Source organism: Chlorocebus sabaeus, chromosome X, assembly GCF_047675955.1.
Source record: "Chlorocebus sabaeus isolate Y175 chromosome X, mChlSab1.0.hap1, whole genome shotgun sequence".
Lineage (NCBI taxonomy): Eukaryota > Metazoa > Chordata > Mammalia > Primates > Cercopithecidae > Chlorocebus > Chlorocebus sabaeus.
In genome coordinates this window covers 72657434-72684883 of record NC_132933.1, presented here as the reverse complement: position 1 = coordinate 72684883, position 27450 = coordinate 72657434, and the positions used below count along the sequence as shown (strand labels likewise).

General features: G+C 38.1%; 1 long non-coding RNA gene across 9 annotated transcripts in view; it reads right to left on the bottom strand.

The window, feature by feature from the left end:
• Positions 1-26502, bottom strand: part of LOC103232254 (uncharacterized) — a 120278-nt gene extending 93776 nt beyond the window's left edge. For all 9 annotated transcript variants that reach the window (XR_012091940.1, XR_005237636.2, XR_012091943.1 and 6 more), the window contains exon 1: positions 26369-26502. This is a non-coding gene — a long non-coding RNA (uncharacterized lncRNA). The remainder of the gene's footprint in view (positions 1-26368) is intronic.
• Positions 26503-27450: the final 948 nt, after the last annotated feature.

The following is a 27450-nucleotide window of genomic DNA, read 5'->3' as shown; positions in this document are numbered from 1 at the left end:
TCGCCCGGCTAGTTTTTTGTATTTTTTAGTAGAGACGGGGTTTCACCGTGTTAGCCAGGATGGTCTCAATCTCCTGACCTCGTGATCCGCCCGTCTCGACCTCCCAAAGTGCTGGGATTACAGGCTTGAGCCACCGCGCCCGGCCAACTTTCTCTCTTAAACAGAATTTTCATGTAATACAAAAGGTTAATAAATGACTTTTGCTTTTCCAAATTTTTAACTCATCATTTTGGCAAAACAAAACCAAAAAAACAAACAAAAAACTTATGGTAATCTAAAATTACATTTTAATATCAAGCATTTTAAATTTTAAACATATTTAGCAGGCTTTTCAAAATCAAACTTTAGTCTCAAAATTGTCTCTCCTAACCCCTGCAGCATCTGGGAAAAAAGGTAAACAGGATTATTTAACATATTTAGGTACATAAAATTGCCAAAATAATGTCTAATAGGTTATATTTTAGGGGATAGTATTAACATATGTTCCAAAACTGTATGGAATGTCTAAGGTTCTAGTGTCTAAATATGTGTTATTAATCACAATTACGGTTGTTATGTTGGGTTACTGTAAATCACAAAAATGACCAAATTTCTTTGTCAGTTGTGTTTCTAACTGTATCCAACCTGGACGTTTTGTTATTTACAGACAATTGTTATTTTGTTTTAATTCTCTTCTAAAGATGTTTTTTAACGAAGCTGTAGAACAAGTGCTCTCAAATTTGGGCTTCTCATAACAAAAAATATACAGAACTCATGAAAAGCTAAAATGTTTATAAATCTCAAGCAAAACAAAAGTTAATAAAATGGACTAAACTAATAAAAAACAAAAACAAGTTTTACCTTTTGCTTGGAACACTGCTAATCTTTATTTTATTTTTCAGAGTCAAGAAAACTTATCTTAAACTAGCTACAGCCTTTTACAACTAAGTAAAGTATACTCCTGTAAACAGAATTTAAAGTGTGTTTCTCTCTGCTAGTTCCTCCAGAATTTGAAAACTAGTTACAAGTATTCTTAAACAATACATTTGTTTGCATCAGTGCAATAAGAATCTATTTTCTTTTGTGGCTGGGCGCAGTGGCTCACACCTGTAATTCCAGCACACTGGGAGGCTGAGGCCAGCGGATCACGAGGTCAGGAGATCAAGACCATCCTGGCCAACATGGTGAAGCCCTGTCTCTATTAAAATACAGAAAATTAGCAGAGTGTAGTGGTGCATGCCTGTAGCCCCAGATGCTCCAGAGGCTGAGGCAGGGTAGTTGCTTGAGCTCATGAGGCCGAGGTTGCAGTGAGCCAAGATCTCACCACTGCATTCCAGCCTGGCAACAGAGCAAGACTCTGTCTAAAAAAAATAGGTGGGGAGGGGGGCTGTGGGAATCTCTTTTCTTTTGTAACAGAACACAATTGGAAAAACTGGTTATTTTACCAAAGCTTTGACTAGAATGGTGTGCTCTCCTTTAAGGAATCAAACTTGACTTATGGAGCCAATAAAGCCCTTGGAAAACTGGCCTCATATTTTGTGTACACAGTCCCTGTACAAACTTTCTGATCTGTGGTAAGTAAAGAATATTCATTTCTGACAGGCCAGGAACCCCAAGTTATCTTAACACCTCAAGAGGAGAGGAATTCACCCAACTCACAGGTATTTAATGGTAAAAATCCATCACTAGGCTTGGCTTTTAAAAGTCTTATCTCAAATACTTCTATACAACAAAGTTCCATCAAAGACGATTTAAAAGGCCTATGTAGCAAGTAATTAATTATTCTTGCTGCACTGTATACAAATATTAAGCCAAGTATAATAAAGCAAACCAGTTTTACCGTGATTTGTATTTTAATAAAAATGTGAAACTGAAGACAGAAAAGTATGTTTCAAAAACTAGCACACCTGTCGTTAAATTCTAGTCTTGCCTAATGTTTTTCAGTTTTTATTATTTTCTACAGTTTAAATTATATCCGTTACAGAAATCAACTCCTGGATACATCACACTCAAGTAAAAGCCTACAGAGCTAAGAAAGCAACCCCTAACAGCCCAGAAAAATGCCCTAAATATCAATGTAAAAACAATAAGAAATCTTACGCTGAAAATCATAAAAGATAAGTAACTAAGTAAAAATTACTCATCTTACTCAATCTCAACCCTGCCTGACCAAATACTTTCGTCATTTCTACCTCTCCATTTAATCCAAATATTAAAACCTTTTTAATGGAAATTTACTATGCCACCCTTGTGGGAATTGCTTTACTTACTCTACTATTTGCAGCAGAACTATATACTATAGCACTATCAGAGTGGAATATCCGACAGAGAATCTCAATTGCCATAGCATTTTGGTTAATTATTATCCTCATAGAAGGAGTAACAGTTACTAACAAAAAATAACACATGGGTCTTTCCAAACATACGCCTCTGCCTCTCATTGGGAAAGAAATGCTGCTTCTAACTCAACCAATGGGGCCTAATAAGAAACACTGCTGAAAAGCCTAGGACTGTTTAATCCTGCCTAATTAACCTTTTTCAATTTTTTTTTTAACTGACAGAATCATGGCCATTTTGCAGACAACTACCCCAAAACATCTACATATGGTATTGCTCCTGCAGTCAATCCGAGACCAAGAAACTCTCTGCACCCCCATCAGCAGGAAGTAACCCGAAAGAACACATTGCCCCTCATCCTTTTATAACTATAGGGTCTGGATGGAGCAGGAGCACCATCATTTCAGACAAACACCGTCACTTTCAGTTCCAGCTCCCATTCTAGCCTCATGCATTTCAAGGAAATCACTTCTCTTCTAACTACAAGCAGCCAGAAAGAGCAGACAGTAAAACACAGATAAGACAGCTCGGGCACAGAGGGAGGTGGGGGGAAAGTCTCTTGGGTAACTGCCAATCTTCACCCTCTTTCGAAAGAAACTTTCATGTGTCCTCTTTTTTAATTCTTACAATACCAATTATTTTTGATGAGTTAATATTGTTAACATATTCTTTTATGTTTTTTAAAGAATTGTTTCAGCTATGATTAAACCTGAAATTTACTGTAAACTTCAAATACTGAGGACTGAGTACCGAATACCTCTTATAACCCACTCTTATTTAATAATTAGGATTATGGTATAAAATACTGGCCAAAAAAAAGATCTTTCACAACAGTGCATTCTGTTCCATAATGCTTTTTCCCCCTTCATCCTTAAAAGACTTAGAGCTATTTCTAGAAATATAGAGGCCTAAAGATTTAGAAAAACACTTTGAAATACTGAATAAACTATAACAGAAGTCCAAAAGAAGGAAAATCCGCTGGGACAGAACAAAACAGGAAGAAGGAACTATTAGTAAGCAAGCACTGAAGCTCCTGAAACTCCCACAGTGTTGGAACTGAGCTTTTTTAATAATGATAGAACCCTTGAAGGTTACAACATTAGCACAAGGGTAGGTAGAAAAATATCCTATCAGCCAGTAAGGGATTATAAGATAAGAAGATTAACTTTCTACGGGCCTTGGGTGGGAGCTGCGGGTGAAACAAAGGCTCCCCTACAAATTTATAGCCATAGCAATGTCTTCATGTGGAGTTGGGGTTCAAATGTGTACTCCTGGAAGGGTCTGGGAAATCCCATTCTGAAATATTAAAGTACTTCCAAGTTGGAGGAACATCCTCAACCCAGGAATTTTAGGATTCCCTTAGGTTTCAATGAATAGACAGATAAAACCAAAAATTAAATAAATTTGAGGAGAAAAATAGCAAACTGTAATACAGATTGCACAGATTGTAATGCAAACTGTAATAGAAAATACGTAAAAGTTATATTCAAGGAGATGATGCATGAGACTCTTTGCATAACTGATGAAAGTAACCTTTAATATTTTAATTCAGGAAGCACAAAAAATGCCAAGCAGAATAAAAATAAATCCACATTAGATATATTACAGTAAGCCTCTGACTACCAAAAACTATAAAAACTTTAAAAAGAGTCACAGTGAAAGTTCAGATAATTTACAAAAGATCTAAAATTAGACTCCATTTCCAAAGGAAGTACAATTGATTAATGTTGTCCAAGGTAGTCATGTTCTAATAAATTGCTGAGAATACCAAATTAGCAAATACTGAACCACTCCTTCTAGGGGAAATACAGGATTGGGTTCCTATGACCTTCTAGGTGGTTACATTTTCATGAACTGATCAATATATAACCTTATCCTAAGATGGCTGAATAGTAACAGCTCCAGTCTGCAGCACCCAGAGTGAATGATGTACAAGACAGGTAATTTCTGCATTTCCAACTGAGGTACCTGGTTCATCTCACTGGGACTGGTTGGACAGTGGGTGCAGCCCACTGAGGGCGGGCCAAAGCAGGGCAGGGCATTGCCTCACCTAAGAAGTGCAAGGGGTCACGGGATTTCCCTTTCCTAGCCAAGGGAAGCCATGACAGACTGCACTGGGAAAACCGGGACACTCCCACCTTAATACTGTGCTTTTCCAATGGTCTTAGCAAATGGCACACCAGGAGATCATATCCCATGCCTAGCTCAGCAAGTCCCACGGCCACAGAGCCTGCTCAGTGCTAGCGCAGCAGTCCAAGATCGAACTGCGAGGCAGCAGCCTGACTGAGGGAGGGGCAACCACCATTGCTGAGGCTTAAGTAGGTAAAAAAACTGGTTGGGAAGCTCACACTGGGTGGAGCCCACCGCAGCTCAACAATGCTTGCCTGCCTCTGTAGAGTCCACCTCTGAGGGCAGGGCATAGCTGAACAAAAGGCAGCAGAAACTTCTGCAGACTTAAGCGTCCCTGTCTGACAGCTCTGAAGAGAGCAGTGGTTGTCCGAGCACAGTGTTTGAGCTCTGAGAATGGACAGACTACCTCCTCGAGTGGGTCCCTGACCCCCATGTAGTCTAACTGGGAGACACCTCCCAGACACACTCCAGTAGGGGCCGACTGACACCTCATACAGACGGATGCCCCTCTGAGACAAAGCTTCCAAAGGAAGGATCAGGCAGCAATATTTGCTGTTCTGCAGCCTCCGCTGATGATACCAAGGCAAATAAGGTCTGGAGTGGACCTCCAGAAAGCTCAAACAGACCTGCATCCAAGGGTCCTGACTGTTAGAAGGAAAACTAACAAACAGAAAGGAATCGCATCAACATCAACAAAAAGGACATCCACACCAAAACCCCATCTGTAGGTCACTATCATCAAAGACCAAAGGTAGATAAAATCACAAAGATGGGGAGAAACCAGAGCAGAAAAGCTGAAAATTCTAAATACCAGAGTGCTTCTTCCCCTCCAAAGGATAGCAGCTCCTTGACAGCGACAGAACAAAGCTGGATAGAGAATGACTTTGACAAGTTGACAGAAGTAGGCTTCAGAAGGTTGGTAATAACAAACTCCTCTGAGCTAAAGGAGGATGTTCAAACCCATCGCAAGGAAGCTAAAAACCTTGAAAAAAGATTAGACGAATGGCTAACTAGAATTAACAGTGTAGAAGACCTTAAATGACCTGATGGAGCTGAAAACCATGGCACAAGAACTATGTAACACATGCACAAGCTTCAATAGCCAATTCAATCAAGTGGAAGAAAGGATATTAGTGATTGAAGATCAAGTTAATGAAATAAAGCAAGAAGACAAGGTGTTGGCAGAAGGCCCCCCAAAATCTGGCCATAAACTGGCCTCAAAACTGGCCATAAACAAAATCTCTGCAGCACTGTAACATGTTCATAATGGTCCTAACACCCAAGCTGGAAGGTTGTGGGTTTATGGGAATGAGGGCAAGGAACACCTGTCCTGCCCAAGACAGGAAACCGCTTAAAGGCATTCTTAAGCCACAAACAATAGCATGAGTGATCTGTGCCTTAAGGACATGTTCCTGCTGCAGTTAACTAGCCCAATCTATTCTTTTAAATCGGCCCATCCCTTTGTTTCCCATAAGGGACAATTTTAGTTAATTTAATAGTTAATTTAATATCTATAGAAACAATGCTAATGACTGGCTTGTTGTTAATAAATATGTGGGTAAATCTCAGTTCAGAGCCCTCAGCTCTGAAGGCTGTGAGACCCCCGATTCCCCACTTCACACCTCTATATTTCTGTGTGTGTGTCTTTAATTCCTCTAGTATCACTGGGTTAGGGTCTCCCCGACCAAGCTGGCCTTGGCAAGTGGCGTCCATCATGGGGGCTCAAATCCAGGCTGAAGGGTCGCCAGAGCGACGGTTGGAATGGAAAACCAGCTGGAGGACACCCGAGTACTCTTAAAGCAATCCCCATGGTGAGAAAGAAGGGGAGCTCAGAAGCATCAGGGTAACAATGGGACAGGTGTGTGGTCTGGTTCATTTCACCTTGGAACTTTTTCACACTGATGATGAGGAGGAACGAGAGTATAGCGAAGTAACAGAAGAGGTTACAGAGCATGTTTATTTGCCAGCTAAAGCTAAAGCAGCAAAGGAAGGAGAGGTTCATCCCTACCCTTCTGATCCCCCTCATTATTATTTTGAAGAAAAAGACCCTCCAGATCTTTCTTTTCCAGAGGACACTGGGCAAAAGTAGTTGCCCCAGTGATTGTTCGAGCAGCACCTTGAGTGACCGCTCTTAGTTTTATTCAGGCAGGAATTCAGCTAGCTAGATTAGAGGGTGATTTAGAGGCTTGGCAATTCCCTGTTAGAATACACCCCCAAGATCAACAGGGAAATATTATAGTTACATCTGAGCCTTTTCCTTTTAAATTCTGGAAAGCACATTTAGTTGATTATATCAAGGCCTGTGATGGTATCAGAGGTAACCTGCATAAAGGTACTTTGTTGGCATAGGCAATGGCAGGACTGAGGGTGGATAAAGGAAATACTCCATTTTCTGGAGCTTGTTTTAACTATGGGAAGCATGGTCATACTAAATAAAAATGTAGAAAAAATCAGCAAGTCAGGCTGCCAGATAAGGAAAAAAAGGAAACTGCTGAGCCTGAAATATGTCCAAAATGTAAAAAAGGAAAACATTGGGCTAATCAGTGTCACTCTAAGTTTGATAAAGATGGGAATATGATTTTGGGAAATGCCATGAGGGGCCCGTCCCGGGCCCCATTCTAAACTGGGGCATTTCCAGATCAGGCCATTCCCTCACCCCTATACAATGTCTGTCCCTTGCCACAGCCAGTAGTGCCGCAATAGATTTATGCTGCATAAAAACTGTGAGCCTTCTGCCTGGGGAATCTCTGCAAAAGGTCCCAACAGGAGTCTGTGAACTCTTGCAAGAGGGTACGACAGGATTACTTTTAGGAAAGTCTAGTTTAAGTTTAAAAGGGGTACAAATACATACGGGAGTCATTGATTCAGATTACAATGGGGAAATTCAAATCATTATATCTACTTCTGTTCCCTGGAAAGTAGAGCCAGGAGAGCGTACAGCACAGCTCCAGACAGTGTTTTATGTGGGAACGGGAAAAAGTGAAACTAAATGAACAGGAGGATTTGGAAGCACAAATAAACAAGGCAAAGCAGCTTACTGGGTAAATCAAATTACTGATAAACATTCCACCTGTGAAATAACTATTCAGGGAAAGAAATTTAAAGGTTTGGTAGATACAGGAGTGGACATTTCAATCATTTCTCTACAGTGCTGGCCGTCCAAGTGGCCAATTCAACCTGCTCAATTTAACATAGTTGGAGTTGGTAAAGCCCCTGAAGCATATCAAAGTAGTTATATTTTGCATTGTGAAGGGCCCAATGGACAACCTGGGACTATTCAACCAATTATAACTTCTGTACCTATAAATTTATGGGGAAGACATTTATTACAACAATGGGGAACACAAGTTCTAATTCCAGAATAATTATAGAGCCCTCAAAGTCAACATATGATGCATGAAATGGGGTATGTCCCTGGTATGGGACTAGAAAACAATTTTTTGCAAGGTTTAAAAAGTTCCTGCCAAGGATTAGGATATCATTTTTGATGGCAGTCATTGTTAAGCCTCCAGAACCTATACCTTTAAAATGGTTAACAGATAAGCCAATTTGGATACAACAATGGCCGCTAAGCAAAGAGAAAGTGGAGGCTTTAGAGAAATTAGCTACCGAACCATTAGAAAATGGGCACTTAGCTCCAACATTTTCCCCTTGGAATTCTCCAGTTTTTGTAATTAAGAAAAAATCAGGTAAATGGAGAATGTTAACTGACTTAAGAGTCATCAATTCAGTTATACAACCTATGGGAGCATTACAGCCAGGATTGCCTTCTCCTGACTAATAATTCCAAAAAATTGGCCTTTAATCGTCATAGATTTAAAAGACTGTTTCTTTACTATCCCTTTAGCTGAGCAAGACTATAAACGGTTTGCATTTATAATTCCTGCAGTAAACAACCTGCAGCCTGCTAAGCGTTTTCATTGTTTCACAGATGGGTCTAGTAATGGTAAACCTTCTTATTCTGGATCAAAAGGTAAAGTTTTCCAGACGCCCTATACGTCAGCTCAAAAAGCAGAGCTTGTAGTGGTAATTAAGGTATTGACTGCTTTTGATATGCCTATTAATGTGATTTCTGATTCTTCATACATGGTTCATTCCACACAGTTAATTGAAAATGTTCAGTTACAATTTCATACAGATGAACAATTGATGACTTTATTTACCCAATTGCAAACAGCAGTTAGAAGTAGAATGCACCCTTTTTTCATCACTCATATTAGGGTTCATACACGTCTTCCAGGACCTTTGACTGAAGGGAATCAAATGGCTGATCGTCTGTTTGCTAATGCAATATCTAATGCTAGACACTTTCACAATTTAACCCATGTTAATGCCTCTGGTCTCAAACGCAGATACAGCATTACCTGGAAAGAAGCTAAAGCTATTATCCAGCAATGCCCAACTTACCAAATGGTACATTCCTCAACTTTTACAGGAGGAGTTAATCCTCGAGGATTGGAACCTAACTCTCTTTGGCAAATGTATGCCATACATGTTCCCTCATTTGGGAGACTAGCTTATGTACACATATGTGTGGACACCTTTTCTCACTTTGTCTGGGCTACATGCCAAACAGGAGAGTCTTCTGCCTACATTAAATGTCATCTTTTGCAGTGTTTTGCGGTGATGGGCATTCCAGCTTCTATTACAACAGATAATGCCCCAGGCTATACTAGCCAAGCTCTAGCTACATTTTTCTCTATGTGGAATATTAAACACATTACTGGTATCCCATACAATTCTCAAGGACAAGCCATAGTGGAAAGAATGAATCTTTCACTAAAACAGCAATTGCAAAAGCAGAAAGGAAAAAATAGACAATATGGAACACCGCAGATACAACTGAATCTAGCATTATTAACTTTAAATTTTTTGAGCCTTCCCAAAGGTCAGATGGTATCAGTAACTGAAGAGCATCTACAGAAACCAGCTGCAAAGACAGAAGCAGAACAACTGATTTGGTGTAGAGCTCCAATAACAAAAAGTTGGGAAATAGGTAAAATAATAACTTGGGGTAGAGGTTATGCTTGTATTTATCCAGGCCAAAATCTACAGCCGATCTGAATACCATCAAGACACCTGAAACCTTATCATGAGCCAGATTCCGAGGAAGAGATTCCAAGAGGATCCCACGGACCCCTTGGTTGCATCCAAGACTGACACTGAGGAGGACCCCAACTGTCACAAGCAACATCCATCAAACACAGCCAACCACCTGGGAACAGATCAAGAAGCTGTCACAGATGGCGGGAGAAAACCTGAGGAAAGCAGGACAGCCAGTCACAATGAATAATTTAATGGTAGCTATGATAGCGGTTACCACCACTGCCATGAGTATTCCTTCAATAAGGGCTGACACAGAGAACAATTATACTTATTGGGTATATTTATCAATCTTGGCTGGCAATAATGCCTAGATGCAATCACTCTATGACACAGTTACACATGCTTTCTGATCTCAGTATTTAACATAATAAATCTGCTCCTATAATTGAGGGATACCGCCCTCAAAAACCTTTTTGTAAACAGGATTGGACCCAGTTAGAAAAAAATCATACTTGTTTCAGAAGATTGCACTGCAGAACAGGCAGAAGTGCTGCACTATTCCTATGGAATCCTTATTGATTGATCCCCTAAGGAGATGTTTAGCTTGAATTGTACCTCACAGTCTGCGTGCCACGGTCACACTACATTCAGCTGATCTGAACAAAATGGTCAGATGGTAGAAATGTTAAGAAGTATGACAAAATTTCCTATTATCTGGAACCATGGCAGTATAGTGGCACCTCAACCTCAAATGATATGGCCTGCTCTTGGAGCTTAACATAAGGATTTAAAATTAAAAGAACAAATATTTAAAGCATCCCAGACACACTTGACCTTAATGCCAGGAACTGGAGTGCCTGAAGGATTTGCAGACAAATTAGCAGCTACTAACCCATTAAAATGGATAAAAACACTTGGAAGCTCTATGATTTCATGATGATTGTGCTTTTAATCTGTGTTGTTTCTCTTTGTATAGTGTGCAGATGTGGATCCTGACTCCTGTGAGAAGCAGCTCACCATGACAACGTGACCTTTGCATTTATCAATTTGCAAATAAAGAAGGAGGACATGTTGGGAGCAGGCCCCTCAAAATCTGACCATAAACTGGCCCCAAAACTGGCCATAAACAAAATCTCTGCAGCACTGTAACATGTTCATAATGGTCCTAACACCCAAGCTGGAAGGTTGTGGGTTTACGGGAATGAGGTCAAGGAACACCTGGCCCTCCGAAGATGGAAAACCGCTTAAAGGCATTCTTAAGCCACAAACAATAGCATGAGTGATCCGTGTCTTTAAGGGCATGTTCCTGTTGCAGTTAACTAGCCCAACCTATTCCTTTAATTCGGCCCATCCCTTCATTTCCCATAAGGGATACTTTTAGTTAATTTAATATCTATAGAAACAATGCTAATGACTGGCTTGCTGTTAATAAATATGTGGATAATTCTCTGTTCAGGGCCCTCAGCTCTGAAGGCTGTGAAACCGATTTCCCACTTCACACCTCTATATTTCTGTGTGTGTGTCTTTAATTCCTCTAGCACCACTAGGTTAGTGTCTCCCCGACCAAGCAGATCTCGGCAACAAGTTTAAGGAAAAAAGAGTAAAAAAAAAAAATTAAGAAAGTCTCCAAGAAATATGGGACTATGTGAAAAGACCAAATCTATGTCTGATTGGTGTACCTGAAAGTGACAGGGAAAATGGAACAAAGCTGGAAAACACTCATCAGGATACTATCCCAAAGAACTTCCCCAACCTAGCAAGGAAGGCCAATATCAAATTTAGGAAATACAGGGACCACCACAAAGATACTCTGCAAGAAGAGTAACCCCAAGACACATAATTGTCAGATCCAGCAACGTTGAAATGAAGGAAAAAATGTTAAGGGCAGCCAGAAGAAAGGTCAGGTTACCCACAGAGGGAAGCCCAGCAGACTAACAGCGGCTCTCTCTGCAGAAACTCTACAAGTCAGAAGAGAGTGGGGGCCAATATTCAACATTCTTAAAGAAAAAGATTTTCAACCCAGAATTTCATATCCTGCCAAACTAAGATTAATAAGTGAAGGAGAAATAAAATCCTTTACAGACAAGCAAATGCTGAGAGATTCTGCAACCACCAGACCTGTCTTACAAGAGCTCCTGAAGGAAGCACTAAACATGGAAAAAAAAAAAAAAAAAGAGTACCATCCACTGCAAAAACATGCCAAACTGTAAAGACTATCGATGCTAGGAAAAAACTGCGTGAACTAACACGCAAAATAACCAGCTAACATCATAATGATAGGATCAAATTCACACATAACAATATTAACCTTAAATGTAAATGGGCTAAATGCCCCAATTTAAAGACACGGACTGACAAATTGGATACAGAGTAAAGACCCATCAGTGTGCTGTATTCAGGAGGCCCATCTCACATGCAGAGACACACATAGGCTCAAAATAAAGGGATGGAGGAAGATCTACCAAGCAAATGGAAAGCAAAATAAAAAAAAAGCAGGGGTTGCAATCCTCGTCTCTGATAAAACAGACTTTAAATCAACAAAAATCAAAACAGGCAAAAAAGAACATTACATAATGGTAAAGGGGTCAATTCAACAAGAAGAGCTAACTATCCTAAACATATATGTACCCAATACAGGAGCACCCAGATTCATAAAGCAAGTCCTTAGAGACCTACAAAGAGACTTAGACTCCCACATAATAACAATGGGAGACTTCAATACACCACTGTAAATATTAGACAAATCAACAAGACAGAAGGTTAACAAGGATATCCAGGACTTGAACTCAGCTCTGGACCAAGTGGACCTAATAGACATCTACAGAACTCTCCACTCCAAATCAACAGAATATACATTCTTCTCAGCACCACATCACATTTATTCCAAAAATGATCATATAGTTGGAAGTAAAGCACTCCTCAGCAAATGTAAAAGAGCAGAAATCACAACAAATAGTCTCTTACAGCACAGTGAAATCAAATTAGAACTCAGGATTAAGAAACTTACTCAAAACTGCACATGTACAAGGAAACTGAACAACCTGCTCCTGAATCACAACTGAGTAAATAATGAAATGAAGGCAGAAATAAAGATGTTCTTTGAAACCAATGAGAACAAAGACACAAAATACCAGAATCTCTGATACAAATTTAAAGCAGTGTGTAGAGGGAAATTTATAGCACTAAATACCCACAAGAGAAAGCAGGATAGATCTAAAATCGTCACCCTAACATCACAATTAAGAGAACTAGAGAAGCAAGAGCAAACAAATTCAAAAGCTAGCAGAAGACAAGAAATAACTAAGATCAGAGCAGAACTGAAGGAGGTAGAGACACAAAAAGGCCTTCAAAAAATCAATGAAATCAGGAGCTGGTGTGTTGAAAAGATCAAAAAAATTGATAGACTGCTAGCAAGACTAATAAAGAAGATAAGAGAGAAGAATCAAATAGACGCAATAAAAAAATGATAAAGGGGATCTCACCACTGAACCCAAAGAAATACAAACTACCATCAGAGAATACTATAAACACCTCTCTGCAAATAAACTAGAAAATCTAGAATAAATTGATAAATTCCTAGACACATAAACCCTACCAAGAATAAACCAGGAAGATGCTGAATCCCTGAAAACACCAGTAACAGGCTCTGAAATTGAGGCAATAATTAATAGCCTACCAATCAAAAAAAGTCCAGGACCAGACGGATTCACAGCCAAATTCTACCAGAGGTACAGAGAGGAGCTGGCACTATTCCTTCCGAAACCATTCCAGTCAACAGAAAAAGAGGGAATCCTAGGAACTCATTTTTTGAGATCAGCATCATCCCAATACCAAAGCCTGGCAGAGACACACACAAAAAGAGAATTTTAGACGAATATCCTTGATAAATATTGATGTGAAAATCCTCAATAAAATACTGGCAAACCAAATTCAAAAGCACATCAAAAAGCTTATCCACCAAGATCAAGCTGGCTTCATCCCCGGGATGCAATGCTGGATCAATCTACGCAAATCAATAAACGTAATCCATCACACAAACAGAACCAGAGACAAAAACCACATGATTATCTCAATAGATGCAGAACAGGCCGTTGACAAAATTCAACAGCCCTTCACGCTAAAAACTCTCAATAAACTAGGTATTGATGAAACATATCTCAAAATAATAAAAGCTATTTATGACAAACCCACAGCCAATATCATACTGAATGGGCTAAAACTGGAAAAATTCCCTTTGAAAACTGGCACAAGACAGGGATGCCCTCTCTCACCACTCCTATTCAACGCAGTGTTGGAAATTCTGGCCAGGTCAATCAGGCAGGCGAAATAAATAAAGGGTATTCAATTAGGAAAAGAGGAAATCAAATTGTCCCTGTTTGCAGATGACATGATTGTATATTTAGAAAACCCCATCGTTTTTAAGGAGATTTTCAGCCCAAAATCTCCTTAAGCTAATAAGCAACCTCGGCAAAGTCTCAGGATACAAAATCAATATGCAAAAATCATAAGCATTCCTATACACCAATAACAGACAAACAGAGGGCCAAATCATGAGTGAACTCCATTCGCAATTGCTACAAACAGAATAAAATACCTAGGAATCCAACTTACAAGGGATGTGAAGGATCTCTTCAAGGAGAACTACAAATCACCGCTCAACGAAATAAAAGAGGACACAAACAAATGGAAGAACATTCCATGCTCATGGATAGGAAGAATCAATATCTTGAAAATGGCCATACTGCCAAGGTAATTTACAGATTCCAGGGTATCCCCATCAAGCTACCAATGACTTTCTTCACAGAATCGGAAAAAACTACTTTAAAGTACATATGGAACCAAAAAAAGAGCCCACATTGCCAAGACAATCCTAAGTAAAAAGTCAAAAGAACAAAGCTGGAGGCATCACGCTACCTGACTTCAAACTATACTACAAGGCTACAGTAACCAAAACAGCATGGTACTGGTACCAAAACAGAGATATAGACCAATGGAACAGAACAGAGTCCTCAGAAATCATACCACACATCTACAGCCATCTGATCTTTGATAAACCTGAGAGAAACAAGAAATGGGGAAAGGATTCCCTATTTAATAAATGGTGCTGGGAAAATTGGCTAGCCATAAGTAGAAAGCTGAAACTGGATCCTTTCCTTACTCCTTATACGAAAATTAATTCAAGATGGATTAGAGACTTAAATGTTAGACCTAATACCATAAAAATCCTAGAGGAAAACCTAGGTAGTACCATTCAGGACATAGGCATGGGCAAAGACTTCATGTCTAAAACACCAAAAGCAACGGCAGCAAAAGCCAAAATTGACAAATGGGATCTCATTAAACTAAAGAGCTTCTGCACAGCAAAAGAAACTACCATCAGAGTGAACAGGCAACCTACAGAATGGGAGAAAATTTTTGCAATCTACTCATCTGACAAAGGGCTAATATCCAGAACCTACAAAGAACTCAAACAAATTTACAAGAAAAAAACAAACAACCCCATCAAAAAGTGGGCAAAGGATATGAACAGACATTTCTCAAAAGAAGACATTCATACAGCCAACAGACACATGAAAAAATGCTCATCATCACTGGCCATCAGAGAAATGCAAATCAAAACCACAATGAGATACCATCTCACACCAGTTAGAATGGCGATCATTCAAAAGTCAGGAAACAACAGGTGCTGGAGAGGATGTGGAGAAATAGGAACACTTTTACACTGTTGGTGGGATTGTAAACTAGTTCAACCATTATGGAAAACAGTATGGCGATTCCTCAAGGATCTAGAACTAGATGTACCATATGACCCAGCCATCCCATTACTGGGTATATGCCCAAAGGATTATAAATTATGCTGCTATAAAGACACATGCACACGTATGTTTATTGCAGCACTATTCACAATAGCAAAGACTTGGAATCAACCCAAATGTCCATCAGTGACAGATTGGATTAAGAAAATGTGGCACATATACACCATGGAATACTATGCAGCCATAAAAAAGGATGAGTTTGTGTCCTTTGTAGGGACATGGATGCAGCTGGAAACCATCATTCTTAGCAAACTATCACAAGAACAGAAAACCAAACACCGCATGTTCTCACTCATAGGTGGGAACTGAACAATGAGATCACTTGGACTCGGGAAGGGGAACATCACACACCGGGGCCTATCATGGGGAGCGGGGAGCGGGGAGGGATTGCATTGGGAGTTATACCTGATGTAAATGACGAGTTGATGGGTGCAGCACACCAACATGGCACAAGTATACATATGTAACAAACCTGCACGTTATGCACATGTACCCTACAACTTAAAGTATAATAATAATAAATAAATTAAAAAAAAAAAAAAGAACAAAGCTGGAGGCATCATGCTACCTGACTTCAAACTATACTACAAGGCTACAGTAACCAAAACAGCATGGTACTGGTACCAAAACAGAGATATTGACCAATGGAATGGAACAGAGGCCTCAGAAATAACACCACACATCTATACCCATCTGATCTTTAACAAACCTGACAAAAACAAGAAATGGGGAAAGGATTCCCTATTTAATAAGTGGTGCTGTGAAAACTGGCTAGCTATATATAGAAAGCCGAAACTGGATCCCTTCCTTACACTTTATACAAAAATTAATTCAAGATGGATTAAAGACTTAAATGTTAGACCTAAAACCATAAAAAAAACCTAGGAGAAAACCTAGGCAATACCATTCATAACATAGGCATAGGTAAGGACTTCATAACAAAAACACCAAAAGTAATGGCACAAAAACTAAAAAGATAAATGAGATCTAATTAACTAAAGAGCTTCCGCACAGCAAAAGAAACTGCCATCAGAGTGAACAGGCAACCTACAGAATGGGAGAATATTTTTGCAATCTACGCATCCGACAAAGGGCTAACATCCAGAATCTACAAAGAACTTAAACAAATTTACAAGAAAAAATCAAACAACCCCATCAAAAAGTAGGCAAATTATTTGAACAGACACTTCTCAAAACAAGACATTTATGCAGCCAACAGACACATGAAAAAATGCTCATCATCACTCGCCATCAGAGAAATGCAAATCAAAACCACAATGAGATACCATCTCATGCCCATTAGAACTGCGATCATTAAAAAGTCAGGAAACCACAGGTGCCGGAGAGGATGTGGAGAAACAGGAACACTTTTTCACTGTTTGTTGGGAGTGTAAACTAGTTCAACCATTGTGGAAGACAGTGTGGCGATTCCTCAAGGATCTAGAGCTAGAAATACCATTCGTCCCAGCCATCCCATTACTGGGTATATACCCAAAGGGTTATAAATCATGCTACTATAAAAACACACACACACATATGTTTATTGTGGCACTATTCACAATAGCAAAGACTTGGAACCAACCCAAATGTCCATAAATGATAGACTGGATTAAGAAAATGTGGCACATATACACCATGGAATACTATGCAACCATAAAAAAGGATGAGTTCATGTCCTTTGTAGGGACTTGGATGAAGCTGGAAACCATCATTCTGAGGAAACTATCGCAAGGACAGAAAACCAAACACCGCATGTTCTCACTCATAGGTGGGAACTGAACAATGTGAACACTTGGACACAGGGCAGGGAACATCACACACTGGGGCCTGTCGTGGGATGGGGGGATGGGGGAGGGATAATATTAGGAGAAATACCTAACTTACATGACAAATTAATGGGTGCAGCAAACCAACATGGCACATGTATACATATGTAACAAACCTGCACGTTGTGCACATGTACCTTAGAACTTAGAGTATAGTAAATTATATATATATATAATCTTATCTTATATGGGTTTCTGTTATAACACACCTTATTTAGTATATATTGTTGATTCATTAACATTGACTTCACAGGCAACAGCACTATGATTCATGCCTGAAAGCTTCTCTAATGCATGGATTTTCTCCATAAGACACATCACAACCTTACTGCCCTTAGGAACACTAGGAAGCACTTCAGCAGTATGCTTGAGGACCATTTTAAACAATAAAATTACCAACAAAAAGCACAAAAATACAAAAATATGTGGCACTAAGTAGGAAGCAAAAAAGACACTTGTTTACAGTATGCGGACTGAAGAAAGAAGAAAGAGCATTAAATGGCTTGTCCTACCTCAGCTGGGAACACGCACATTGGGCAAACTCAATTTTTACTGCTCTGTTTATGTCCTGGAATAACCACGAAATTGCCCCAACTATTGATTTTTCAGGTTACCAATTTTAGAAGGCAGGAAAATTTGCAAATAGAGTCTTAGGATAATGAATATCAACTGTATTTTGTAAGAAACAAAACTATGTTTGACGTAATGAAAAGTTTAGTTGAGCATAGATATTAGTAACCACATGGGTAAATCCAGAGAAATACTGATTATACAAGATAATCATAATGTTTAACTTTGGACAAGAAGGCAGAACTAGTATACACAATGAAAATACAATACAGACAATGGAGTGACTGAAGTTCAATATTTTAAAATCTTTGTATTATTCAGAAAGAAAACATTTCTGATTAAATTGACATTAAATAAACTACCCATGTTGAAATGTCATGGGTACTGCTGAAGAAGCAGTGTGTAATTTCCAAAACAATAAAGGAAAAAATGGGGTGAACCACTTAATAAATCCAAAAAGCAGAAAAAGAGAAGTGAATCGCAAAGAAAACAGGCCACACAGAAATCACACAATAAAAGGACAGAAATACACCCAAAATGTCAGGATAAACTAAGAAAATATTAACACAAATTACAATGATGTGCTTTAAACAGGACTTTAAGACATGAAGGCATAGAAAGGTTAGAGGTAAAAAGTCAGAAAAAGTTATGACAGACAAATACTGTCCTAAAATAAGTAGCTATATCTTCATTAGTATTAATCAAAACAGACTACGTAAAAGCAGTAGTATAATTTTAAAGAGGGGTCACTATAAAATGATAAAAAGTACATTCACAAATTGATGAAATAATTAAAGATTTCCATGTACTTCTAGCATAGCTTCAAGGTGTCTTTGTGTATACATATTTTAAATTGACAGAAATTAACAAATCTTGGGAGATACTAATAAAATTCTTTCAGTTAACTAACAAAACTACATAAGGAGATAGAAGTATGAAAGACCCTACTAAGAAGCAGACTTTCATAATCATACAGAGAATCATAGCTAGTTCTGCCTCAATAATTTGAGAATACACATCTTCCTCAAGTATATGAAAACTCATCATGCATTGGGCCATAAAGCAATTCTGAAATAAGAGATACCAGACAAATCTACTATCTAACCATTGTTCAATAATTTACTAATTGACATGTGAATTCTCTTCATGTTACAAAAAGAATGGATAAATGTTAGTATATTTCTACAATTAAAATCTATATAGAAGCGAAAATGAATATCATGAATGAATCCCAAATACCATTTTGATAAAAAAAGAAAATAGCAATATAATTCTACACATAAAATTTGGAAATATCTAATATATAACTATATCTTAGGATCATGTGGTAAAACATAAAGAAACACATGGAAATCATAAACATCAATGTTTAGATAGTGGTAGCTTTGGTGGGAGAAGGAAGGTGAGTTGGTAATATTTTATTTCTTAAGCCTAGTGGTAGGTAACTGTTTGTTTTATTTATTGTGGTTTTTAGGGAGATAAAGATTAAAATTACATAATTTTTTAAAATCATTCAAATAAAAGGTTAGATTAAGAGCTTATGGTCCTTGTTCCATGAGACTGTATCTTTATTTTAAAATGGAGGGTTGTTTGAAAATTAAAAGAAAAAAAAGTTCATATTAAATATAAACAGATGTTCCTCAACTTACAATGAGGTTATGTTTGGATAAACCCATTGTAAGTTAAAAATATCCTAAGTTGAAAATCCATTTAGCACCTAACCCACTGAACATCGTAGCTTAGCCTAGCCTTCAAATGTGCTCAGAATACTTACATTAGCCTACAGTTGGGCAAAGATCAACTAACACAAAGCCAATTATATAAGAAAGCGCTGGATATCTCATGCAATTTCTTGAATATTGTAATTTAGAGAATACTTATTTAAATATACTGTACAATATTCAATAAATTACATAAGATATTCAACACTTATTATATAAAGAATGGTTGAAATAATGGTTGTATAGGTACTCAAAATATGGTGTCTACTAAATTGCATATCACTTTCACACTATGGTGAAGTCAAAAAATTCAAAGTAAATCGCTGCTAGAATATGGACAACACCATCAGGAATGTCTAACAATATTATTACTGAACATGTTTGTCCTTGATATGAATTTAATATAAACTAGCAGCTTTTCAGGAATCTGTTTTCACATCTTCTTTTCCTAAACTTTAAGTATACTCTGTTAGAAACACAAATTTGAAGTTTATACAATGTCAGTAGCTACTTACTCTGAAATTCCTTTTATTTCACATATAACATTATATACTTTTATGTACTTTACTATAACTCTGTTTACATATCTAATTCTTCAACTAGACTATTGGTATTCTGGGAATAAGCATGAGTTCTAATCATGATTGTATCATTAGCCTAGTATAATGCTTAACAGAAGTGAAGTATTTGATATCTTTAAGTAAAGTAATAGTAGAAAAGTGTTCTTGCAGTGTTATATGAATTGTGAAGAAAAAAGCACAACTGATGTTGGGGAAGAGGACTCAGTTATACATTTAAATTTACAAACAAATTTATACCAAAAGAATGCTGTTTATTTGTGTTATATACTAGGATTCCACATACAATTTCATTCAGAATAAAAGGGCTCTGCTGCTGAAAGTTAGAAAACTAATGTCATAGATGTTCTGCAACATTTTTACTTCATGAACTGATATAATTAAAAGTACAAATATATCAGCACCAAAAATGTAGAAAGGAGAGTCTCAAAAGAAAGGGTAGCTCTTAAAACTGAGTACATTTAGCTTTGCAAAATAGATTACCCTTTTTAATTTTTCCCATTTTGACTTGATCATGAAACCTCATCACAGGCCAACATATTGCACAATATTTCAAATTTGGTTCATAACTCAATTCAGTAGCTACACTGATGCTATTATTTTCCACATCAGCAATCTATTTTATCCACTTCAATATAGAGAACACTCACTTATTGTAGTATACATAGATGATAGTTATTTGAATAGCAGACACTTGAATTTAAGGGAATCTCATATCCTGGCTTTAGAAACTACCCAATAGTTAGAAGCAGCATTTAGACCTAGGGATGTTTTCATTTCTAGCTTACCACAAAAGATTCATCATCAGAGAAACGCTGGTGTCATAAGCTAACTGGGCCACATATACACATATGAATGCATTTGGCAGTGGTGCTTCAGGCATCCTTTGTTGCAAAATGAATTCCTCTAACTCAAAAGTAATTTTCCCCATGACTCAATGGATTATTATTCCTATTGCTGCCACTGCTGCCAACATTAATGCTTTAATACCTTACTTAAACAATATTCTCAAGTACTATGGCGTTTCACATAAAGACATTTTAAGCTGTGGTTCAGGTTCAATTTTAAATGCCTAAACTTCTTTTTTTAAAAATTGGGAATACCTTAAAAATGATTTATGCATCCTTTGAGTAATATACAAAATGGTATACATTTTCCTAATCACTCAGAATCCATCTGATAGTTGTTAATAACTGTTATTTTATGTAATTGATAGTTTTCTGTTTCCTCCTTTGATGTCAGGTTGTCAATTGTCACTTCTACTGTTTGTATACCTATGTCTTGTAGCTCTCTCTCTCTTTCTCCCTCTCTCTCTCTCTCTCTCTCTGTTGTTAATATGAAGGTCTAAGAAATAATTAAAGATGGTAGATTTTGGAAAAAAATAAGTCAGCAAGTTCTGATTTACAATGACAGGTGGGCCAGAGAGCTCACATAGCTAGAGATAGAACTAGGGCAGTAACTCAGTCCTCTCGTTCACAGTCACTATCTTTTCAATACCTGATCTAGGTAGTAGGATTCTTAACTGGAGGTATCTTACTTCCTTGGGTTAGATTTATCCAGCTCCTGTGAGGTTTAGCACATACCATTATGCTTGCATTTCAGTTAATATCAGTTAATATAAACAATAACCCTGACTCTGAGAAACTGATTTCAAAGGTCTCCACTAATGGCATCAGGTTTCTTTCCTTGTCCCCAAATCCATGCAAAAGCAAAAAACTACCTCACTTGGACCTTGAGATTGATAAATAAGGAAATCAATAAATAGCTGAACATTTAAATTTCAAATTTTCAAAAAGTATTAATTCCCTTCCTTCCAATTTTAGAAAATCAAAATTTTACATATTACCTTTTAAATGGGAATATCTATGAAACAGACTTGTCTTCAAGAGAATCTAGGCTAGCTTTTCCCATAAAGTGATTGTGTAGATTCATCTTTTTCAAATTCCTTTTAAAGCAAAATCCCAAGTAGAATATCAATACATAGAAAAAGTAGCTCTGCATAACCCATAGGACTCCATCAAACTTAACTTAATTGTGCTGTATGTTCTAGAGGCACTGCAGAAAATGAAGAGACTTCAGAGCCCAGCCTAGGTCCTTTACTCTATACTTACAAGCGCTGTGGCTTTCATAGCTTTAATTTCCTCTTCCATAAAATGGAGATAATATCATTTGTCTCCCAGTGCTGCTTTGAGGATCACAGATAATGTATACAAAATCCTCAACACAAAATTTGGCATACAGTAGTTGTTCAACAAATGAGAGCTATTGTAATTACCTCCTCATGACTTTGCTAAGTCACCTACATTAATTGGGTAATAATAAAAAGTCTGAATATCTCTTTAAAACATTAATATAATTTATTTTATTTGTAGTTACACTGTTGACAGAGAAAGTATGGAAATCAGCTATGTCTTAGATTATTGCTTTGAAATCTAAATAAGAATCATTAGGGTTCAACATATTTATTGTACATATAGAAGGAAGCCTTGCTTTTAGAATTGAATGCAATTAGTTTCCTGAATAAAAATTGTGATACTCAGTTTACCATAGAAATTCATAGTAGAAATATGGCCCCTTGCCTCTCTGAAATGGATGGAGAAACACCAAGTGAAAATAAGTTATCTAAACACAACATGGCAGAAGCTATTTTATTCCAAGTGTCAAAAGCAGGATTATGCAATCTCCTGGGTATGCAGAAGTTAGATAAAAAGTAGGTAAGAGAAAGGAAATAAAAATGTTTCACTAGCAGCTGTCCTAAAATAAGGCAGCAGTACCAATACTATAGATTGTTTATTCATGCATTTGACAACAAGTGGCATTTTGCATCCAACTTTCCTCCTTTTCAGCTCACAGCATCTTAAGCATTCTTTGTATATTTAGGGGAAGTAGAGTTTGGAATCAGAGAATCACAGGAGGATTATCATAATTGAAAGGAACTTTACAGATAATTTGTCAGCCCCTTCATTTTACTGATGTGAAAACTGAAGTCCAGAGATGAATAACCGAGAAAAAAAATGCTGAATACCAGAACATCGAGGAATTCAAGTCCAGCTCAACTCTTATTTCCCTCTTTGCATTTTAACTTTCATAGGGAATTGCTCAGAATTGGCCCTCAAATGGAGTCAAATGATGAACCATAAACAATCGTTATATTTAATACTTATTATAAAACATATTAGGCCATAAATTATAGGGCTACTGTCAAGTATATTGTAAAAGCAAAATTGAAATATTAATATCTTAGTCAAAATATAATACATTTGTCAGCATTATCAAAGCCTGCTTTTTTATTAGTTCTGCTTTAGGATTTAGAGTGATTCAGAAGGTTCAAAATGGATAACATATCTTTAAGGTAGCTGGCAATCTGCCTGTAACGCAGTCTCAGCTGTCTGGGTGACTACAGAAGGAGACAATACCAATCTAGAACATCCATCTCTCTACTTTCAGAATATCTACAGTACGTATTACCTACTGTGTTGGTTCTCAACTTTTCTCAGGTTAGAATCTCTTAGAGAAAGATGACAGCTGTAGACAGTCTTCTCAAGAAAATGCATATGCTATCATACAAACTTTTGCACACAATTTCAAAGAGTTTAGCAAGTCCACAATGGGATCAAGAACTGCTGTTCTACAATGAGAACATATGCGCACAGGGAGGTGAACATCACACACCGGGGCCTGTCGGGGCATGGGGGGCAAGAGAAGGGATAGCATTAGGAGAGATACCTAATGCAGATGACGGGTTGATGAGTGCAGCAAACCACCATAGCACATGTATACCCTATGTAACAGACCTGCACGTTCTGCACATGTTATCACAGAATTTAAAGGATAATTTTTTTTAATTGCTGTTCTAGCATTCATCTCAGTTAATATGTGCTTCCTTGTATTGTTACTTATTCCCACCCATGTGTGTCCTGGCTTCACTAGATCAAAAGCTGCTCAAAGTTGAAGATGGATCTTATAACCCTCTATATATCCATAGCGTAGGATTCAAATATATGCTAATAACTAAGTCTTAATAGAAGGTCCCTTATTTTGTGTCCACTATGGGCCCAGCGCCATTCACAGAAATGAGGATACAAAGATTATAAATATAAAAGCCATCCTTCGAGAACTCACAGTCTAATGAAAGAGATAAATAAGTAAATATATGATTACAATGGGAGGCTTGGGGAGGCTATGGATGGTAAAACATGGGGAAAAGAGGACGGGATAGAAACTGGTGGGAACTGATACTCTCAAATTCCTAGTTTTGGAGGGGATGGTAGGTTAGAAGATTAGGAAGATGGAAAACCTCCTGTAAATGAAGTACGCTTGAGCTAAGTACAACAACAACAAAATGAGTTATGAGTTACCCAGAAGAGAGGTAAAACTGTAGAGAAGCAAAAAGAGAGAAAGCAAGCGAGACAGAGTGATGGCGTGTGTGTCAGAGAGAGAGCGCTTGGACCAGAAAAGTATCCCTTACTTTTTTTACTATTGTTTCATCCCTAGAGTTAATCTAACCCTAGTCCCTAAACACCTTGTGTAAATATTGCTCCAAAGACAGAAGTCAAAATGATCATGTTAATCGAATTGTGTCAGCACAGTCTTCTTATACACTATAACAAAGGCATTTTTGCATTTATAAAGGTGATAAGTGTTACTCAAGATTCAGTTCGACTTATTTATGGAAGACAGCTCTGAGTCCATATGTCATTCTCCTGTTCTATACTCCAAGAAAAAGGTCTGGACTGAACATATTCCACATAAATGAACCAAGAGACTTAATCACAGCCAGATGGTATGAGTCAAGTTAAACCTCCTTTTCTTTTTATGGTAGACTGAAGGGAAGTTAATCGTTCACTTTTGTTGGGTATTAAATTATTGATAACAGTACCATTAACTTTGATTACAGTCAGGCATTCCTTTCAGTTAAAGAAAATTGGTCAGTATAATAGTTATCTTGTTATCAGAAATTATGTAAGATAGATTTAGACCAAAAATAACTTGATTGGAATAGGAAACAAAAACACATTTAGAGCTATTACCTCAAATACTTCTAAAGGTTTGGGGAAAAGGGATAATGATTTGTAATTTACTTCCTCATACTTAAAAGCATGTTCAAAACTTTACAATTTAATAAGCCCTTCCATTTCATCTTCACAACAGCTTTATAAGGTTGGCAGGTCAGTTATGCATTACAGATCAGTAAGCTTTGCAGGAGAGGCTATATGACTTGTCCTAACTCACAGGCTTAAGAGAAACTGGGATTAGAAATTGATTTGACTCATATTCCAGTGCTCTTCCCTTTATTATGCTGATACAACTACACTTCCTTTATTATCCTTTAAACTGTAGTGATAAGTAGGCCTTTTAGTCATCTACTATATTAATGAAATGCCCTATCAGTGCCCCTCCTCAAGGGTTCATATTTTATTCTCGGCCAGTCCAGCACACGATATAATGTTAACAATATTCTCAGTATGGTTTACATAATTCTTTCACCAAATGTCTTTCTATATTTTAGGCTTACCAACGAATGAAGCCAAAAGAGCTTTAACATGAGCTATCAAACAACTACTATTACTTGCATTTTATTATTTTGCCAAGTTTCATTCATTGGCAGTATACCAAGCTATTCTATTTTCCACAATACCAACTCCTTGAAGAAGAGGAATTACAGCAACATTTCGGTTGAGAAAAACAATTTCATCCTTCAATTCAGGGCTTTACACAGCTTGGTTCTAAACTCCGACCTCATTTCTTAAGTGGGAACACAGGTGCAACTGATGAATTTTATAGCTTTAGGGAACTATATGAGTTTCCTCATGTGTTAAATCTTATTATTAAGCAAGCAATCATCTTAGTTTGGAGGCTTGGTGTTAAGCACTTTACCTCCTTACTGGTCACCTCCATCCAGTAAAAGAAGTGAAGTTCAACAAAAGCTATCTGCCCTCGTACTGCAATCAAAACCTACACCTACACCCTAAACCTCTGGCAAACTGTCGCCTTGCCTCTGTTCTCGCACAGTTTCCCAACAATTTCAAAGAGGACGAATTCACTAAAGGACAGGTGACAGAAGCTCTCAGAGTGGGAGGGCTCGCGCTCTAAATCTCAAACCAGTGCGGCGACTCCCCTGACCATTCCCTAAAGCAGTCCCATCTCCCCTGATTCTAGGATGGCAGCGAGTCCCAAGGAAAAAAAAAAAAAAAAAACAGAAAAACTAAAACCAAGCTGCTGGAGCCCACCAATCGGTGTCAGCGTTCTCACCCCTCCCCAGCTAGACCAAAAAGGTCACTACCAGGCACTTCCCAGGGTCCCAACCTCTGCCCTCCCCTCCTTTCCCTATGCCTAAGAGCAGCTTTACAAACAGGAAAGGATACTCCCCATATTCGACATGGTCCCACGACTTTTCTCGGGAAGCTAGTGCCCGGACAGCGGCACGAGTAGGCTGGGAGGGCGCCCGGAGTCCTGCGCTAGTCCTGAACAGCCGACACGCGCAACTACTAGGTTTGCAATCCCATTTCCTGTTTCTCCTCCTGGCCCGAGGGGGCGGGGCCGGGTGCCTCCGAGGGGCGGGGCTGATGCAACTCCAAAATGGCTGCCGCAGGGAGCGGCGGTTAGGACGGGTTCCAGTCGCTTGGGGGCGTTGGGGGGCTCGAGGGCAAGAGGTTACGCGCCCCAGCTCCTACCTTGGGTCCTTCGCCTGCACCCAGTCTAACCTGGCACCTAAAGGTTTCGTCACCCAACCAACCTTCTAGTTCTTTCTTTTGTCCTACTCCAAAGTCTTCTTAACCTTCCGCCCCACCTCTTTCCTCAGATTTCACTCTATCCTTGGCCCCCGACCATTGTCTCAGAGTTTAAGCCTTAACGGATGAAGGAAAAAGGTATAGGGCTTTTAACGTATTTTTCGAAAAATTATAATCGTATAAAATAAGGGCCTAAGGGATAGTGCGGCTGGTAAATTTGAGTTGTGAAGTTCACTTACGGCGTTAAAAGGGTTCATGATTCTTAAAGTTTTAGGCTAGACTTAACAGGTAAAGTTTATGTGAAATATATATTCGCACTTTTTTTTCTCAATAGATATATAAGATACGAAAATTACTACAAAGTCTGTAATGTGCAGGGAGGTTAAGTGAAATACTAGATAGTAGTTGGCGTTTTATATGTGACATGAAAATGTTCCGAAGTTATTAGACACTGTGGATTTATGGAAAGGAAGGGCATCTTGGGAATTGTCGATTCATTTCAATTCAAAACCCTTGGAAATTCCAAGGAAGAACTGAGATTTTGCTTTGGGGAAAAAAATTATTATATTCTCTTACTAAGGAATTTAACAAGTTGGACGAAATTTTTTCCCATCTTTAGTATTTCAGTATATAGAGGAAATAAGCATCTCATTGGATAAGCTTGTTTTTATCTTTATTTCCTTTTGAACCAAACATGGATCTAAAAACTACTGTTT